General features: G+C 45.3%; 1 long non-coding RNA gene across 2 annotated transcripts in view; it reads left to right on the forward strand.

Annotated features, from left to right (window-relative positions):
• Nucleotides 1–19,141, forward strand: part of LOC137841486 (uncharacterized) — a 37,040-nt gene that overhangs the window by 16,335 nt on the left and 1,564 nt on the right. For both annotated transcript variants that reach the window (XR_011088632.1, XR_011088633.1), the window contains one exon: nucleotides 16,943–17,042. This is a non-coding gene — a long non-coding RNA (uncharacterized lncRNA). The remainder of the gene's footprint in view (nucleotides 1–16,942; nucleotides 17,043–19,141) is intronic.

Below are 19,141 nucleotides of genomic sequence, written 5' to 3' on the forward strand. Positions count from 1 at the left end.
GATGATTTTGAGTGATGTGCCAGGAGAGGACTCCTAAACCCCCAGTCGGAAGCGAGAAGCTTCTACTCCAGTGCTTAGCCACAAAGCAGCACCCCGTGAGCAGAATATCAGAGGAGAGAAATTTGCTTAGCCTGCAAGAAAAGGTCAGTCCCAGCCCGGTAAACCCTGCCAAGAAGGGTCAGCGTGGTGAACCAACTTACGCTTCATTTGTCACCTGTCAGGGCTGAGCGTGCTACACTTAATAGCATGGTAGTGCAAAGGACAAAGGGGATTTCTGATGGGGAGAAGTGAGGTAAGCCATAATTAACTAGAACACGGAAGGAAAAACTCCATCTTGGAGCTGCTGGGTTTCTCTTGTGAGCTCAGAGGTTTTTTACATGCGCTCAGCCACACCCACGTGTCCCTCACACCCACCCAGGGTCACGTTCTCTGAGTGTGACAGATCAGCAAATGAGACAGAAAATAAAGGGATGACTGAGCCTTTGTGGGCATCGCTAATGAATGTAGTATGAAGATCCATGACGCTGAGCATCCCTGCCAGTGCACAGCACAGGCTCGGTCTGAAGCGCTGCCTGTGGCAGCAAAGAGGAGCCTCCCGTGCTTCTGCTAATTGTGGAGTTAACCTCCTCACCCAGCATCAGTGAAAAGGGGGCTCACGGGCCTCTGAGGAGGATAGAGTTGATGTTAACAGTCACCTCTGGCAAGAAGAAACAAGAGGTTTCCTCTAATACTTCCTTTTCCTGTAGCTTGAGCTTAATGCCAGTATCTGTAGTGGCTGGTTTGTGTCTAATGCCGTCTTTGCTGCATGAGCGGTTACTGCTGCATTCCTGCTCTTCCTGAGATGTAAAACATACCTGTGTTCTTTTCCTCCTGAGTAGCTTCCAGCCGGTGCCACATCCCCATGAATGTACCTCAGTGTATGTGTACTGCATGACACAGGCTGCTTGGATCTCAAAGCACATGCTAGTTGGAAATGAGCAGATCGGTGACCTCTTTTTCCTCCAAGGCATGTTTTGGAAATAGCTCTGCAAGGACTGCTGGTGCCCAAGCAGTGATTTGGTTCCCACATCCTGCTCATCGTATGTGGGAGCTGCTCGTGTTTTGTGTGCAGGCAGCTGGCACAGCAGGCTGTGAAGGCTGGACACAGGTTCTGCCTCACCCCCCAGTATTGTAATTTAAATGGCACTGAACTATTTTTAAAGGAAGCCTTTCAAGAGTTGGTAATAACAAAGACATAATGGCAGCCTCTGATGCAGATCTTTTCCAGCTGCAAACACTTGGAACAGGTACCAGGTTGATGAGACTAATGTTGTATCAGACTGCTCATGGAGGTAAACAGCCCTAGCTGGTGGGGTTAGCAAGGTTCGGAAGTGTTACGTGTGTTTGGTTTGGAAGCGTTATGTGTTCGGGAAATGTTGGTAAACCCCAGCGCCTCCTTGCTTCTCGAGGGTGTCGGGATGTAGAATACCAAACAAATGTAATTTACCTTACAAATGTAGCCCTGCTCCTTATATGGATTTTTCTTCTTGCATTTTCTCATTAGTCAAAATTTGTCAGATTTCTGTGGCATTTTGGAGTGTGGAGAGTAGGCATTTTGGATTGTTGTAGGCTTTCTTTCAAAGAGCTGCCTGCACTTGGTAACTGTGGCTGTCAGTGGTTAAATGACTAATGTTTTACATTCCCTAACCTTAAAAATAGCTGTAGTGAAGACTTTGCTGAGATTAGTTCTGTTAATCTGTTTCTGTAAAGACTTATGCAAGTGGCTTCCAAAGATGCTTTCTGTGATTGTCTGCATCAGCAGAAGTTATTCACACAAATTATGGCATGAACGCAGCAGTGGTTAAAAGAGTGATTCATATGTCCAAATGAATATTCATTAGGATTTTTATTTTATTATATTTTATTTTGCATGTTTGCTCTGAGGAGTGTCTGGATGGTCAGGATGCCATAATTTTTATGTTTCTGATACTCTAGCTTGAGAGGGAGACTCTAAGCTCTCTATCTCTCCCTATCACTTGATAGGGAGACTCTAAGTGATAACCACACCACATGGTGAATACAGCAAAAAGACAGTGTTGTGTTCTGTGTCCTCTCCACCTCCCACCCAAGCTTTACCATTGTCTCAAGAACAGTTTAATATTTTTTATCACTTTAATAGAAATGCCAGGTGAAATAGATATTGGAGATCGAGGTCTTTTTCTGTTCATTGTGGAGCCATTAAACAACACTGCTGTCTCCCCGTACATGAGAGTATTTTTGATGTCACAAAAGCCACTGAAGATCTTTTTTCTCCTTTACTAATAAGATGCACTTCTCCCTTGAAGCAGGCACAATCAGAGCAGGGCAAACCTCCTAAATACAAAAAAAAAGACAGAGCTTTGGTATCACAGCTACAGCACACAGTGTTGGCTGGACCTCTGTGATGCTGTTTGGCAGAACAGTTCCAGCTGCTGCTAGGTAAGAGGATAGAGAAACTCTGGCTTTATGGGGCTCTCAGTTTTCTGAGATAATGTTTATGCAGAGTAAGTAACGTCAAAAGGCCTTACTGGAAACACCATGACACTCAGCACATGTTGGAGACACTGTTGTTGAGTCAAAGTTTACCAAGAGACTTTTCAGTGTTTGCAGAGGGAGAAGGTTTGAGTTTTTAAACTTAGTTAAAGGGAAAAATTCAGTTTAAATATTTTCTTCGAGTTTCAAATCTGATTTAGGATCACCTAAGAGAGCAATAAACTTTGTCTTCCCTACCATACCCTTTTTTAGGCTTACTCTAAGTAGCCACTTTGTTCTCACCATATATATCATCCTGGATTAATCCACAAGGAGGCTGGTCTGTGGGATGTCCAAGCAACTGCATTTTGAGTGTTTTGGGGAGTGGAGCAATGAGGCATGTGTTTCCCATTGAAACAGGGTCTTCAAAACTTGATCTATGCACCACTTTTGTATCTGCATACGTTCTGTTGGTAAGGAGTAGGGTTCTTTGGCTAATTAGGGTTCTATTGGTAAGGAGCAGTGTCACAAGCACTGGGGCAGCCTCTAGGCTATATAAAATTATGCAGATATAAGGACACATGAACAAACACAGGTGCAAATTCGTTAACGTTATTCTTTTCCCCTAACAAAAACACTTGCCTTGCAGTCAGATTAGTGGCAAAGGGGTCTTGCGGCCTCAGCAGTGCTAGTGAAAGATGCTACCATCACCAACCAATATTACTCCACTGATCACTGCAAGAGCCCCTGGCAGAGCTGAGTGTCTTAAGCACACTCTGTGCACTTAAACTGCCCAGAGCAAGCCTGTTGGCTCCGCCTGAATAAAATTAGGGAGTGCTTACTGAAAGTGCGCCTTTGGCAAATCATTGGAAACACAACCTCTGTAGGGAGGATGAAAGAGATGGGAGAAGTAGGCAAGCAGCAGGAGGAGGTAGGCTCTGGTTCTGGGTGGTGATGGCTGATCGTGTCCTTAAACATCTTTGGACCGCTGTAGTGATAGCAGAAAACTGTCTGAGTGTAGACACACCTTTTGTTTGTTTCAGCAGATCTGAGACAACTTCTTTACCTGTCATAAAAAAGCAGAGTATTGTTGCTACTATTTTTACATAATTTTTAAGGTACTTCTGCAGGGTTATGTTCAGTAAGTGACAGTGACAGACCTAGAAACAAAAGCCAGGACTCCAGAGTTCATAGCTATCTTCACTAACCATTAGATGATACTTCCTCCAGATGTTTCTGTAAGGGCTGCTATAAAAAGTTCTTGACGTTGCTGTTCCAATTCCTCATTTCCAAAGGGCTGCCTGCCTTTATGGTTTTAATATCATTGCTTTGAAGCACCATAGCTAGAAGTGACAGTGCCAGAAATAATAATAACAATAATAATCTGCATAGCACAACAAGCATTTTACCAGCATGTAGGAAGACAAAGGTCTCTGTGTGTTTCATATTAGCACACTGGAAAAGTCTCATTGAGTCTATCAGGAATTCATAGGTGGGAACCTTAACCCCTCGTATGCTGAGGAGAAGATTGTATGCAGACCTAAGGGCTGAATTAAGTGAACAAAAGGGCACATGAGCTTCATTCCTTTGGCAGTGGGAGGTCTTTCTGGACCATATGGCTTGACAGCCTCGTTCAGGCTTATATATCTAATATCCATGTGACACCAGGGTAGTTAATTTACAAGTATTTTTCCAGTTTCTTCAGTCATATTTAATTATTCTTTACCATACACCAGAAAAGAGAGGAAAGGGAAAAGCTAACCCAAACGTTAAAATCTGCATTTTTTCCTCTGTGAATTCCATCCTTATTTCAACCATGGCCCATGTTCAAAACCAAACAATAAAGCATACAGCTGTGACATAGGGGAATTGTCCAAAAAGGACGATGTCTGAAGGTTTATGATTAGGTTTTATATTCCCTCTGTCTATAGAGCAGCACTTCCTGAATGTTTCTGTGGTGGGAAAAGCATCCCAGCCATTTCCCCTTATGGATGATGGTGTAATTAGAGCTGTAAAGAAAGAACCCATGACACTAAAAGGCTATAAGTGCTGCAGATTTAGGACAACAGGTTACTATGGAAACTGAAGTGAAAATAGGACCTTAAATGGGTGAATAACAATAATATAGAGTTCTCAGTTTGGATCAGTCTGTAAGTTGCACTAAAATACAGACTGCTTTTCTGGCAGTTATTTGCATAACCTTTTCCATGGTGCTCTCAAGGAAACCTTGCTACTCCCCACATCAACTCTTCCTTTCCATACAGAAACATTTCCTTTCAAAAAGAAAGAAAGATGCTCAATTTGCAATGGATACGCATATAATATCAAAATACATTGAACTTAATATAGAGAATATTCAGTGTACTAAGTTCTGACATCTCTTCTCATCGCTAGTGCTACTGCAATGGAGTCCTTGGTAGTAGCTACAAATTCCTGCGCATCACATGAAGTCCTCTCATATTCGGGTTTCGTACTGGTGCACTGGAAAGCTGGGGCAATGCCAGTGATGCCTTTGTGTCCATCTGTGTGCTGTTTTTGTCAGTACTTGGTAACTAATTGTCTCCTGGAGCCTGCCGGAACTCACGTTTGGTGTGCTGCAGCTAGTTCTCATGGCTGCAGTGCAAGATCCTGTCCTTTGGTGCTCCAGTTTCTGAGGAAATTCTCTACCAGTAAAGACGGTTCTCAATCCTTTACGGATTTTCAGTAGAATAATGGTGTCTTGCATTGGTTGTGCCGTGCTTTAAGCAACATCTAAGAAATGGCAGTACTATAAATGTTCCGGGAAAGAACAAAGAAGGGGTCGGCATTCTTCACACCATGATTTTTCTTTTGAGGATTTAACAGAAGTGGAAGAAAGGAAACTGTGGGGAGGGAAAGATTGAATTGCTAGTGTCAGAAACACCCATATGGTCCTGTTTGTTTCTGTAGAAGCAGCTGTGCAAACTTTGTAGTAATAAATATAACAACTCAGGGATATTTAGAAAAAAAATACTTTAGATGATGGACTTGGCTGCAACTAACTCGTATAGGCTAAATATATAGACAAATGTATGTGGAATTGTCACTGAAATCAGGGGCAACTGAACTGGGACACATCTGTGCAATAATGACCCTAAAAGCTTATTGTCATCCTGGCACTCCGAATGGTTCGTGTTCTCTACAGCCTGAAACATGAATTAATTTTGCAAGCAGTGGGCTAAAAGTAACATAAGTCACAGCTTAACTCTTTGAAAGCCATCCCTGTAGAAGAGCCAGCCTTGTAGTGCAGGGTTTCTTCCTCTGCCTGCACTGGCATAGTTCCCAGAAAACCACCACTCCAAGTGGGAACTGCTTAAACCAGTCAGTTCCCAGTCATCAAGAGTGAGTCAGGGTCCCAGTTTGTGAGAATGGGGTTTGCACCAACACACCGTGCCCAAATGCCGGTGACTTCTGGTCTGAAGCTGGTGTCCCCTGGTTTTAGTGTAATAATATGGGCTTCCCTGACTCTCCAGCTTTATGTTGCCATAAATGAGAGAGAAAGTTTCTTTGTGTGTCCAGAAGCTCTCATTACATGGCAAGCCAGGCAAATTCATGACTCCTGGCTGCTCTGCTTGTGTAGGCTGAGGGCAGCATCCAGATGCTGATGTGCTGGCTCCAGACAGCCTCCCCACAGAATAAATGCTGTTAAATTCTTGATCTGATTGGCAGCCTTGGGAATTCAATTCAGGTCCCTGGGGAGAGGCAGGAGACTGTTTCTTTTCTCTGTGGCTATTGTCATGAAAATGAATAAATCTTCCTCCCTTCCCCCCATCCTCAGGTTGTAATTGGCCTAGATTAATTTTGTGTATGTTTTTCATATTCCTACCTTTCATCTTGAGGAGGGAATTGCCCAGTTCACCGAGTGCAAAGCAAGGCCAGGCAGCTTGGCAGGTTGGGAGGTAAGAGAAGGCTGAAGCCACCGTGCCTGAGTGCTCTGTGAGCACCTGCTGCTGGGTCCTGGTACCCCAGGAAAGGGACAGGCTCACCCTGCTGCTGGCAGCGGGACTGGGCACGCTCCTGCCTTTGGCACAGCTCATGTCATTCTCTCCTTAAGATAATACTCGATGATTTGCCCATGGCTTTACCCATTCTTCTAGACGAATGTAAGTTATTCAAGGCTGGGCTGGCCCTAGTTTGCTCCCATTGTCTGCCCCCTATTCATCTGTGACATCTAACGTGGAGTAGTGGCTCAGCGCTCACCAGTGAGGAGAGCAGCGCAGCGCCGCTCGGGGCAGGCACAAATGAACTGGAGGTGAGCAGCAGCTGGGACCCAGCACCGGGGCTGGGCTGTGGCACTGGGCTGTCACCAAGTGCCTTGGGCACGGGCTGCTGGAGGCACCAGGGTCAGGAGCAGAGGCTGCGGGGCCCAGCCCTAACCTGCCTGTCTGAGGGCGCCCTCTCAGGCCTTTGTTTCAGCAGAGTATTCAGGTAGAGGTAAACCTCAGGTTCATGGAAGAGCTCGCAGAGGAAAAAAATGGAAAAATAGATTTTTGCACTGAATTTTAATACACAGACAACTTCACTGTCTCCTCCCTTTCGAAGGGAAATGAAATTTATTTTTTGGGAAGAAATTTTTCAGTTTTGAAAATGTATGGTTAGGGAAACAAAATATTTTAATGGAAATGAAAAACTCTTCCAGAATTTTCTTTAGAGAAGTAACAAGTATTTCTTAACCGGCTTTATTTATGTGTTTTAAATTATATGCTCAAGAATCTTGTTGGGTTAGAATTTTAAAAGGAAAATCTTATCCTATCTCAGCTTCGGCATCCATTTTAACTTACGTAGGGCATTAAGTATGGTAGTTCTATGCTCTCTCTTTTATCTCTTAATTGCAGGTCTTTAAACAACGTTTTTTCTTTTGAAGTGTCTGTACTTATTACATATAGGTTGGAGATTTTACCTTTAAATGTCAGGTATTTGCATGAAAATTTACATATATTAATGCTAAGCAGGGCCATAGGAAAGGAAACAATTTCTCTAAACTCCCTGCTCCAAAACAGGACTCCAGAGTCAGAGGGCAGGCTGAAAACACAGACCATTCCAGGTGTGCTCCCAAAATCTTTTGGTAACTGCAAAATGGTTTGGTGTACCCATGGGTGATGGTTCTGTCAGGCTGGTGCTGATGTGCGTGTTGCTGCACTGTGGTGCTAATGCCTTGGTGAGCTGCACGAGGAGCTCACACCTCTTTTTAAGGCCATTGATTTAGTGATTTATGATCTGTGCTCTGGAGGCTCTTCGAAGTGTGACTAAGGAAAGTGAGCCTGTTGTCAGCCTGCTTAGAGTTAGTAGACAAAGCATGGGACAATCGCTGGAAAATATTTAGAATCCAGGGTGTGGAAAAGGTTGCCAACTTGATTTTAGACCGTCAGCAGTCTCAGCAGCTGGAGCAGCTCCTGGTTAAGATGGGGAACGTTTCCTCTCCAGCATCAGATGCAGTGTATATGCAGTGTACCTTCTCACCTGGGAGCCTGGGTCTTTTCTCAGTCACTCTGAGTGCATAAATGCATTACCGAAATACAAAGTGTTCAGGAGTAAGTGATTATTCCTAGAAATGTGAGGTAGCTTCCACACAAAAAGTTTATTTACTTTGAAGAGTGAGGGAATGATGGAGAGTTGTCCTAGAAGCAGGTGAAACAAAGACTAACATGCTGATGGTAAGGAACTCCCCTTTCTGAATGTTTTAGTAGAAGAGAAAGGAGATGTTTGGTAACTTTGAAAGGAAAAAAAAAAAATGTCTAAAGAAAACGATCTGTTACCTGCTTCAGGACATCCCACCAAATGTAGCACTGGGCCAGGAGTTTAGCAGAATCCAGAGAAGAATTGAGAAGAATTTTCCAAGGCAGAAGAAACAGGCTGGGCATCTGACTTGCTGTGGAAATTAAATAAACGCTGAACCTGCAGTCATGAGCTTGAGATCCCCTCCTTGTCTCTGTGGTGAGAACTTCAACAGTTGCCTTAAAGAGGGTGAAGTGAAATAAAACAATAAATCTACAAGAACCCCGTATGCCGAGGCAAAAACTCTGACTTGTGCCAGTTAGGAAGGAACTTTCCCTCTGGGCAGATTGTTCTGTAATTCACCTGCTGTGAAGCTCCTCACATTGAGATCTCTGCTAAGGATTGCTTAACAAAAAGGAAAACAAACAAAAAGAAAACCTAGATTTTGAAGCACTGAAATGCCAAAGTGCACCAAGTCCTCAGCTGCTGAACAGAGTTTCTGTCACTCCACACCAGGGAGAAACTGCTGCTGCTTGTGCAGGTGAAGCGGTGCTCAGCTGGCCGCCTGCCTGCAGCCATCCCACCTGGTGCTTGGCTGGGCTGAATTTGGAATGGGAAGGAAAACCGGCTGTGCTTTAAGGGGAAGTTATTTTTTTCAACTTGCTTGAATGTTGATGTTAATTTGTCAGGTTTTATAATAAACACCTAAGTAGCTGGAAGCTTTTATCCAATCGTTAGTGCAACAAACCTGCACTAGCACAGAGCAGCCTTCCCCAACACTTAAATCTATAGAAGGATTGCTTTCCACACGCAGGCCTCTCACATACAAGCTAAATGAGCATCATCTTGTTTAAGAAGTAACTCATTTATGGCGAGCAAGGGCTGAAAAGGAAACAGTTACAAAGAAGGTACTAGAGCCACGCAGTATCAGCCTTTAGGTACACTTTTTAGAGCTATAGATACAGAACGATGCTACGATGTTATCATTATGCTTGTCCATGTAAAACGAGAATGACACACATGGGCTAGCATGTGAAAGGAAACCATGCTATTTTCTTTGAGACTTGTCTTTGTGCTATTTTAAGATGGCATCATTTTCTAATAGTGTCAGAGGCAAGCTTGCTGTGGTCTGTAAGCCTTTAACTCAGCAGCGGTCCAGGATGGAAAAAGAGCCCACCTACCTGCAAAAAAGTCATCCCCCTGCATCGTGCTTGCAGTTTGAATACCAGAAAGGCAGAGCTTTTAAAGCCGAATTAATATGTAAAAGCTTAGCTATATCCAGTTGTGAGACATCTAAGGCAATTTTAGTGTCAGTCTTTGGGATTATGATTTACACCACGTGTGCCTTTTGACTGGGGCAGAGAATAGCTTTAAAGTGTGTTCTGATTGAACACGTGCTGCTGCTGTCTTTGGACTGGTGTGGGCATAGTCAGAATCCACAGGTATCTAGAGCAGAGCTTAGTGTCTTTAGAAGAATGTACTTTAAAAAAAAAAAAAAAAACTTTATGGCTTTGATATACTTTTTTTTTTTTAAAGCCATGATGCAAAGAAGGACACCAGTTTTTGAGAAATTATTTTTTGTGGAAAAAGGCAAAAAAGTGTTGTCTGTAGTGATTGTAAAAAATAAATTGTTTTTGTACAGATGAGGCCTATATATATTAAAAGAACATTCCAGAAGGCTCATCATTTAACATTAGTAGAAATAGGGCTAAAATGTAGAAGACTATTTTGTACAACATCCATTCATATTAGCAAATCAGGTTCTGCAGTCATGGGCATGAGTATAATCCAGAAGGGCTCTCAGCAAGGGAGAAGTGAGCGTGCCATCATGCTTATACTGAGATGAGAAGAACAGAGTTGGGTCCAGTGAATATTGAGTCAGGCAGGGTAAAGCTGGTAGTATCTTGCAGGGAGGCTATCTGGAGCTTGCAGCTTCAGTTGACACAAACAGCTAATTCGTACAATATACTGCAGCATTTTTGTGCATGTTGTATTTTACAGAGTAGTGCTTGCCTTGGATATAAGCATTAATTGCTCTGTTTGATTGTAATACTCGTGGGCTAGATGTGGAGGAGTTACAGCAGACTACACCAGTGGCACCTGAACAGATTACTAAGACCTGTGTTTTGCTGCAGGGCAGCAACCCATGTGATAGGGATTAGAGGTCAAATTCTGCTCTGCTGTATACTGTTGTAAATATCAATAATCCAATCGATTTTATCAGAGTGACTCTGGGTTTAAACTGGTGTGATTAACGGCATCTGACCTTGTTTTGTGGAGTTTGTTAATGCCTCCAGTACGCTCTAGCAGCTATCGTTGGACAGGAGAGGAATCCATAGATTCCCGTAGGTTGCTGAGATTTTTGGAGGAGTCTAAACAACTGTAATGTGAGCCTTTCACTAACTGCAGTGGTCCGGTATTTCAGTGTTAAAAATCTCAGCCATGAAGTAGAACATAGAAATTATAGTGCAGTTTTGTGCAACATCCTCCGAAGTGAATTCCCTCATTTCAGTCTGAGCTGTTAGGAAGAGCAGTGTGCTGCAAGATGTTGCAGTGACAGCATGGTCGCGAGATATGTAATGCTGGTTATATGACATGAACAGGAAGGTGGATGCAAACAACGTAAGTGGTTACTTATGGGTTTAGTACTTGATCTTATTACCACCAAAGCCTGTAACAAAACTTCCTTCAGCTCTAGGAAGAAAAATGAAACCCTGCTGTTACTCCAGTCCAGCACAGCCTCCTCGTACGTGCTGCAGAGAGGAGTGCATCGTGATGTGAGATTGCATTGGTTTGCTGCAGCATCAGGGAATCTTCTGGTCGGGTGTTCTGTAATAGAAATGCGACATAGCCTGCGTGCTTTTATAAATTAGCATAGTTATTTTGACATTGCTCTTGTTAAATTCAAAGCTGCTAAAACAGCTGAGTGGCAGGGGTGAGCCAGCTTCATCTGCAGCCACCCTGGCGCAGGCCATAGGATTCTGTTGCTTGCTCCTCCAAGGAAGAACAGCGGTTTTGTTCTCACACCTCCCACCTGACCTTGCTGTGTCTTCCAGAGCAAATGTTGCACAGAGCCTCGTGAGTGGGGTGTGGGACTGATGGATTTTGCAAGGGGGAATAATTTTTGCCTCTGTTGCAACTCTGCCACTTGTTTTGCCTCCCTGAGTGGAGGGAGCCAAGGGCTGGTGCCTCTCTTGACCTCTCAGGTTTCTTCCAGGCTTGGAAATGGTGACCACCGCTAGAAGTGCGAGTGGCTGCATGGGAGGCTGGGGGTCAAAGAACAGAAAGCAAAGCTGCCTACTAAACCTGGGCCCAGGATCCTGTCACCTTCCCAGGGTGACGCGTGGGCTTTGTGACACATGTGCATCCTGTCTGGGGACTGTTAGCACTGTGGGTAGGCCTGGGTGGCCAGCAGCCACTGACTTACTAATGATCCCATAAATAATGCATATGCTAGAGTTTAATTGGATGGATACTGGGCCCTGTGTGTGACCTCCAACAGAAAGTCTTTCTTCGAGCCTTTTGATTGTTTGCTCTTTTGATTTCAGGGTCACATCAGCTGCCGATTCTTCCTCGGAGTTTGGTTCTTCTGTAAGTGACCAGCTATGGAAAAGCTAAACACAGGTCTGAAAAGTGATACTTACTTTTTCCTGGTGCTTCATACAGGAGATGACTTGCCCCCTTTTCTGCTTTGCTAGAGGCACTCACTGACAAAACACAGTCTGGACTGACTGAAGGAAGCACTGACAATACAGTCTTAACTTTGTGCTCTTCAAGACAAAACGTGGGCAAGGCAGTGGTAGTGTGCTGTCTTGGTGAAACCTGGAGCTAGTGCACAAGAGACCTGAGGTCTTTCCAAGGTCCTTTCCTAGTCTGTTCTATTGCCTTTAGCACCTGCCTTGTTCCCTACCTGTCTGGTGAAATTTTAAGATTTCAGAGCCCAGAAGCACAGTACTTCAGTGTGACATCTACAGGCGGTAGGGCCTTGGTCTCTGGCTGCAGTTCCAGGTGGAAACATGGTTAGTGTCTGGTGCCCTATCTAGTGTGTTTTAAAACACTGTAGCCTGTCTGGGTATGAGTCCAAATCTCTTGCAGTGCCAAGCATCACAGCAGGTGGTTCTCTAAGGTGGCTGTAGAAGTTGTCAAACAAACAACAAATAGGTCCCATGGATGAACTCTGCAGAAGGACTGCAGAAAGGGTCCCTGTCAATCTGAGGGCGTAGAGAAATGGGATAACTGCTTAAAATGCAAAATGCTCTCGTTTTATTCATTGCCTTGTCTCCTTTTCTGTCTCCTTCTGTTCCACCTACCTGTTGCGCCTGTCATTAACTCAGACTGTAATCAGTTCAGGGCAGGGTCACGGTCCTGTGGTAACGTAGACCAAGAGATCTTTTATTAACGGGAGTGATGCACCAGTAGTTGAGCCAGAGCTGAACACGTGGCTGCATTTGCATCACCGACTGTTCGTGTTCTTGGACTAAAAACCAAGTGGTTTTGCACTCAGGTTTGTGTATGACAGCTATATGGAGCCCTGTGCTGTTGATTTTAACTAACTGAATAGCACCAGCCTCCAAAGGAAGTTCTGAGGTTTGAACTTCATTGAAAGGAATGCTGTTCTGTGTGCAGTGCAAGGGATGAGTACGCCAAGTCTGACTTAGTCTGTAGATCTGAGAAGTTTCTCTGTTACAAGTGCATCCATTCATGAAAACAAAATCCCATTTCTGTTTTTTTTTTTTTTTTTTTAATTGAGTTCTAACCCTCTGTGTGTTAGAGGGAATTTAACCCATGGCATTCACAATAGGAATTTTGAAGCAGTCACACAGATTTGCTTCCCTGACTGCCCCATCATGTCACCCCAACTAGCAGCGATGCATTGACCTACCTAGGACTGTTAGCCCTTTGTGCATTGGTTTATTTCCCTGTTTTCTGCCCCCAAAAGTTAGACAAGGGAGGTTAGAAAATCTGTGCAAGTTTTAAAGGAATTTATGCAGCTTTGACACAGCCAGAGTCACTGGTACTCAGCCCTGTCATTATTACTGTAACAGCTTAATTATTTGATTTCCAGTTGCTGTTCTATTGTTGCTGTAGGCACTGTGTAAACATACAAAAAATGATGGCCTCTGCCTTGAAGCAATTGCAATTTTGAGTACACAATGAGAGACAGCAGCCTGATGCAACAAACGCATTACCAGCCAATTAAAAGTATAAAGCAACAGTTGGGTTTTACCCTTAGGTCCTCATGGCTGTCAGGTGCTGGTCTTGTGGTTAGGTTTAAGTCTGCTGTTGCCAGGATGGAATGGGGCAGGCTTGCTTGTGTATTGGTTTATGTGAGGTTGTCTTTAAACAGTGTAAATCATCATTTTAGCACACAGCTTCAATGAGACAAGAAGCCTGAGTTAACTAGTGGGAGGACTGCCATGTACCAGATTGAGCTCAACGGCTGCTGACAAAGGCCACTGGTGGATAATTGATGGTTTTTGCTGCTCTGTCTCAGTTTCAGTGCAGAATTCAGCATAAGCTATCAGGACGTCATCCCCATGATATCTCTGACTTCCTCTGCTGGCTTTCCCCAGGTGCTCTGACACAGTTTAATTTATAGAGGTGTTGGGGAAAAGGGACCCCTGTAAATAATTGGGTTAACTTTGGACATAGGCAAGTATTAACATTGAAACAGCAGCTACTTTGAAGGCTGATTTTTATTTGAGGAGGCATCTAGGCAAGCAGCAAAGATAGAAATATGATTTAGACAATTAGTCACACCAGTGTTCCAATACAGAATGCTCAAAGTCAACAGTTGCAGCAAGTTGTTTGCAAATATTCCAGATAAGTAAGGTATTCCTGGAAGTATTGGAGCTCTGCTGGTGTGTAGTATGTTTGCATAAAGCATCAGATAAGGATGTGTTACGCTGTTATAACATTGATTGTGGAAGGATCTATTTCTGGGTTTCTTTTAAATAGTTTGACTTACACCTACCTTGAAACTTTAATAATTTATCTAAAAATGGTTAGACTATGACTTTCTTGTATGGTTGCAGGGGTAAAAGTTTCAGTATAAAGGTAGGTACGGTGATAGGTAGGTGATAGGTTGTTGGTAGGCAGTTTTCCAAGCTGGGCAGGAGGAGGTGAGGATGCTGTCTGAGCTCAGGAGAGCCGGGGGGATTGTCTTGCAGGAGGCAAGCTTCAGCCATCGGCTGCTGCAGCGAGCAGCCACTCTCAGCTCCTGCCTCCAGGCACTGACCCACAGCTGCTGGGTGCTGTTCTGCTTCTGTGCGAGCCAGCAGCCCCTGCAAACTCCTTCCAGGTATTTGGCGTGCGGCTCTGGCTGAAAAGGCAAGGGGAGGGGCAGCGTGGTGTTGCAAAGAAGGGAAAAAGCATAATATGCCTCTGCGTATCAGCGCCTCTGGGCAGTGCTGCCAGAGGTGACCGTCCTGTTTTACCCTACAAGCATAAGAAAATCTGCACAGAATGCATTTAAAGACAAGGTCTGCCTGGCTGGGGAAGCTTGTAGGTGCCTTGCTCTAGCAAAGTAGCCAAGCTTTCTAGTGCAGACTGAGCCCTGGGCAAAGCTCGGGACAAGAGCAGTAGAGTTATTGCTTGATGTTGGGTGACTTGCTTTTAGAGATGTGGGGAACCACGAGCCGTGTGGGCATTTACTTCCTTCACAAACCCTAATGTGCTCCGTGTGACACCAATGAATAGGGCTAATTGTTCCTGGGAGGTGGCTGTGCATCTGTCAGTACCTCAGGGCACTGAAATCTGGTGAGAAGTTGCTCTGATTGTTGTCTTTTAGTGTCACTGCTGGAGTCTTACAGGTCGTAGTTTTATAAAACTGATCGGAACAGGAATTGCCTTCCTAAACTTGTTTTCAGCTCTTCTTGAAAATCAGGTTGGTTTTGTTTGTTTGTTTGTTTGTTTGTTTTTCCGTTTGTTTCATTACTGGTCAAAACAGGGTGTCTCCAAATGCATCATCCTGCATTGGCATCCAGTCTTCTTGGCTGCTCTGGATTTTGCAGAAGTTAATTTTTATTGCTGGTTTCAGGAGCTGACTTGTCGTCATCCATATGTCACTAGTAACTGATAAATTCAGGTTCTCCCCATGTAAGCATGTAGAATCTCATCATCTTCAGAAGTTGAGGTCTACTGACAGGCTTCTGTCGTGAGCACTATTTCATGGGAGACTTTGGTGAGGCGCATGTTGGGTTAGGGTAATTCTTACCGTTAGGGTCAGGGTTTGGAGAGAATGAAAGCGCAGAGTGCTGTTGTGAGTAGTATTGCAGCACAGCTTAGGCTCATTTCAGTGTTTTCCACACTACGCTGGGGTTTCTTGAGCATCTCTAGGGTACACTGGGCACCCCTAGGTATCGCTAAAGTACGCTGGGAGTCCCTGGTTTGTCTGTACAGTATGCCATAGCAATCTGGGTCGTGCTGAGAGGCGTTTAGAAGTATTAGAGGGCACTGGCAGGCCCTGCGAGGCATCCAGGGGACACTAGAGTGCACTGCAAGATCTCAGGATGCTTGTAGGCTGCACTGGGAGGCCTCTAGTGGATGCTAGACTACACTAGGGGCCATTTTGAGTCTTTTGGGGGTGCTGGAGCGGGCTGGAGGCCCTCATAGACACACACAGTCTTTAGGTCAGATCGGAGATTCGTGGGAGGCATGCAGTGAGCGCTGGAAGGCCTTTAGGACGCTCTGGAGGACACTGCAGAGCCTTGCAAGGCCTCCAGCTGGTGTTAGACCACACGGCTGGGCCCTGGGAGTCCTGGAGTGTGCCCTAGAGTGCACTGGGGAGCGCTGGGAGGTCTCGGCTGCAGGTGGAGGCTCCTAGGGCATCCGAGAGTGCGCTGGGTGGCCCTGCAGAGGATCTAGGGTGGAGCGGAGGGCGACTGGCGGCCTCTAGTGTGAACTGGGAGGCATTTACGGCACCCTAGAGGGCGGTGGAGAGCCCGGTGAGGCATCCAGCTGGTGCTTGAGTGCTCTGGGAGCCCTCGTGTGCCCTCGAGCAACTGAGAGCTCTTTGAGGTCTCCAGGTGGCACTGGAGTACACCTGGGGGCACTGGGAGACTTTCAGGTTCTGCTAAACTCCACCAGGAGGCCCTGGAAGACTCTAGGTTGCACTGGGAGCCCTCCAGTGCTCTCTAGAGTGCACTGGGGCTCCTGGGAAGCCTGCAGGGGTTACCAGAGGCACTGCGGAGCCTGGGCGGCCTCTACAGAGCCTTGGAGAGTTTCTTCGGGGCACTGTGAGGTCTCCACGGGGACACTAAATTACAGGGGAAGCCCTTGGAGCATGTAGGGTGCACTGGGAGGCCTCTGGTGCCCCCTAGAGTGCACTGGGGGGCAGCTGCTTGAAATGGGGTGCGGAGGCACAGACCTGGTGAAGGAGCAAGACCACCGAGCGGAGTTAAGGGGACAGGGAATTCTAGAGAGAGGCAGATTCGCTCTTCCATAAAACAGCCATCTTTCTACATCAGCGAACCTCGCTGAAAGGCAGCATGCAATTTTCTTACCAAAAGGAGAACACCTGCAATACTGCTCACCCTCCAGGGCTCCACAGCAGCACGTTGCTGCAGCCCTTGTGGGGCTGCTCTTGGCAGACTTGCGGTGTGCCTGTAGCAAGGCAATCTCATCCCGCTGCTCGGTGCAGGGCTGTAACAGACTTGTCAAATCCGATACCCTAAGCGAAAGATTTGCACCACTGATTCTTCCCTCTTCTCCCCTGCAGCTAGGACACCGCTCCGTATTTACATTATATTGCCGTGGTCGCCCTCCTGCCCTGTGATCTGTGCCCCAGATGGTTGTCGCCAGGGTGCTCCCACCATCAGGTAACTGGGTGCTGTTTCACATGTTAATGAGGACACTTCAAAGGTTTCCAGACATGGTTCCTATGCCTCCGTGGAGTGGCACAGGGGTGAAAGTAAGAGATGGAGTCATCCTCCTGCCTTTTGCCAGAGGTGTGGTGTTGGTGAAATAGCAAGAAGGATCTCAGATACCATGATGTTAACAACTACATAAATACGTAACCAGAGCTTGACTGTTTTTACAGTGCCTTGAACTGGGCACAGCTGTAAGTGTTCTGTATTAACCTTACTGCTGCCTACAAGCACCTTTCAGTGTGGTAACTATGTAAAAATACAGCTCTGAATATCTGCAGAGGCTGGGGAATGCTGATCTCAAGGCACGGGGCTGGGCAGCTCTGCAGGAGCCAGGCTTTAAGTGCCAACATCCCATTCCCATGAAATTCTGCATCCTTCCAGAAGTGGGCTTCAACTCCGTGGCCCTTCCACAGAATGTTTTCAGTCAGTTTTCCTTTGCCAGTTTCAGAATGCTGTTATTCCCTCTGCGGGGCTGTACCAGGCTCCCTGTGGTTGGTAATTAAACATGCTGGAAATTCTTGTGCTTTCATTTTTGACCAAAGACCCTAGGCTGAGTGGCACAAAGGGATAAGGTTTGCTGACTTTGGTGTAGGAAGCCCTGAGTTCAGATTCTCTTCCCTTTCTCAGCACTTTTCTCTTTCTAATGAAAACAATAAAAAGAAGAGATATGTGATCACAAAGCACTTAACAAGTACAAAAATATTGGAAATGGGATGTTTGCTGCAAAGATGGGATGAAGTTAGTACAAGCAGAGCCTCGGAATGGGCCAAGTTAAATAAGCAGCAAGTCTTGATAACTTGGCCCCTTTTTTCTAAGGTTCATACGCCCACATATGGGATCTCAAAAGGGTGAGCCAATGTAACCCTAATTGTGTCTTATTTATCTTGGCTGTTTAAACAGCTCACCATGCTGTAACTTGGCCCCTTCTACAGTGATTGCATCTTTATACAGTTGACCTTTTCTTCCCCCTCCATTTTTTTTTTTTGTATGTGCTACAAGTTTTCATGTCAGATATAATTATCTGAACCCCTGTAGGCTATAAGGATAAGGTTTCAGCCATTTTTGGCAATGGGGTTCTTTCCCAGGGCTGCAGATGGGTTAGGTGAACCAGATGTACTCAGATAAGTTTGTTGCAATTTCTGTGGGTTTTTGGGTTGTGCTTCAAAGGATGGCCCTTGTGCTTAGGGGTTAGTTGCCTTATAAATTCTAACTTACATTTTTGCCTCTGTGATGAGTGCATTTTTCATTTCGTTGAAACCTGGCATAAACTATCCTGTTCTTGCACGTTCGTTTCTAGGACTAGGGATGTGACAGTTGTGTGTGTTTGCTTGTAGGCAAGTGCTTGGGCTAAAGTTGAAAAATAAAGTATTAAAAGATGTTTGGGAACCCAGAGGTAGCTCTGCTGCTGCAGTACCCTATTACCTGCAGCAAGCTCCGCGCAGGGGCCCGTGCTGTGCTGGCACCAGCTTTACCCAGGAGGTGAAGACACTGCCCGGGTATCAAAGCTGTGCAGGCAGCCCTCCCCATCACCACCTGGCTTCTCCTGCAGTTGCATCTGAGTCTGATTCTTACAGATTATTGATGGACTGAAAAGTAGACAGATTGGTGAGCTGATTAATTAATTGTTTGATTATTACTGTTTATACTGAGAGACTACAAAGAGCTCAAAGAGCTGTCTGAGGTCAGGCACCCCCCACCCCCCCTCCACTAAGCACTTGAAAAGCGTGTGGGCAGGACACTTTCTACTTTGATTTGGTTTCTATCTCACTAGAAAAGGGTGGGGAAAAATGACGTGTTGTGACCCTTGTTTTGTGCAGGGCTAAGTGGGAAAGGGGAGAGGCTAAGAGACGTGGCCAGGGCTGTACAGAGACCCCGGCTAAGCCAGAAAGTATTGTCATCTCTCCCAGACTCCTGTGCAGGGCCCTTATCAGAAGGCATCCTTGGTTTTTGCTGAAGCCTTCTATTTTTAAATTTCTCCATCTTATTATTTCCATAAGTTACAACATCCTTTCTTTGTTCCCTGTCTCTCATTCTGTCACCCCATCTCT

This window comes from Anas acuta, chromosome 17, assembly GCF_963932015.1.
Source record: "Anas acuta chromosome 17, bAnaAcu1.1, whole genome shotgun sequence".
In the NCBI taxonomy this organism is placed as follows: domain Eukaryota; kingdom Metazoa; phylum Chordata; class Aves; order Anseriformes; family Anatidae; genus Anas; species Anas acuta.